Genomic DNA, 1,457 nt, shown 5'->3' with positions numbered 1-1,457 from the left:
GCGCAGTACCTGCTGCAGGCAACCACCAGGACTTAAAAGTTGTGCTCCATGAGGTGTTTGAGCTATACTTGTAAATAATAAAATCAGTCTGATTTTATGTGTATTGTCTATCATTTAAAGGTCAGACAGTAGTTTCCCTAGCTGGCCACAATTTGCATGGTGTTTTACTAATTAATCTCGTGGCCTGTGTAATGTCTTTGAACAAGAAAACCTAATTAGCTGCCCAGAAAACCATCACAAGATGCAATTAGAACTGGCTGAGATCAACAAGCCCACTCTGCATTTTACATAACCTAAGCCACTGTCGTTTTTTCTCACCTGCATAACAGACTACGAAGATGTTCTCGTATAAGTGTGTCAGCTGGTGTATGAATACAGGCTTCTTAATTTGTCTTGTTAAGCTTTGGTTCACAGCATATTATAGTTGGATTTGGAAATATTTGCCCATTGGTAAAAGTTTTGTTTTGGGCTTTTTACCAAAAGCTATTCAGACTACAGTAATCAAGCATTTAAATGATCAGGAGCTGATTCTAGGTGAAACAACCAAATGTGGTCAAAGGAGCTCTCAGTGTGAATGAAAGAGGCCATCTTATGTTACCAGAACAAAAGAAATCCATCAGAGATGGTAAGAACTTTATAAATGTACTAATCAACAGTTTTCCTTCTTTTTTTCCTGAGAAAAAGAAATTCAGGATGACTAGGATGATGATGGAAGGCACTGATGACAGAATAATTTCCATGGTAAAGAGAAACTCCTTTGCAGCATCCAGCCAAAATAAGACATTCCACAAGGAAAAGGCAATCTACATAAACTGAACTTTATAAGAATAAATACACAATGTCCATCACAATGTGCACCATGCACAACTGTTCATAATCCTTCAACAATAAAAAGATTTTTATTTATTTATTAATTTATTTGAGGAGGGCGGGATACTGGGTCACTAGTGGTTCTTAATGTCACAGTAGACTCCAGTTGCTACATGAATTCTGAAGTGCATATATTGTCTGCCCAAATACAACTAAGGTGATTGGATGGCCATTCACAATACATATTCAGCCAAAACATACTTTGAAAGCAATTTGGAGTTTGTCTTTTTTTAAGGTAAAAAAAGTAATATAATCAAAAACAGCTTTGTCAGTAATTGGATTCTAATCTCACTGAGCAGACTCTTGCTTGGTAAACTAAAAAAATATTGGCAGAAGTAGATATAAACAAACAACTGTAGTCAACTGCAGCACTAATCCTAAGCCTATCATAAAGAAAGAAACATCCTTTGGTTTGGTCCATGGCTTTCAATGTCAAGCAATCATTGCCTGCAAAGGATTCTTAATAAAGTATTAATGTTAAAATTGCCCGTATTAATTGTGTGGTGGCTACTGGTTGCTCTTTGTCTGCTTCTGATCCTTGGAGGAACACAATCACACATCTGCAGTCATTGTGTTGTCCTGCAGGT

The sequence above is a fragment of the Melanotaenia boesemani genome, chromosome 1, assembly GCF_017639745.1.
Source record: "Melanotaenia boesemani isolate fMelBoe1 chromosome 1, fMelBoe1.pri, whole genome shotgun sequence".
NCBI lineage: Eukaryota > Metazoa > Chordata > Actinopteri > Atheriniformes > Melanotaeniidae > Melanotaenia > Melanotaenia boesemani.
Note: the sequence above shows the minus strand (reverse complement) of the source record.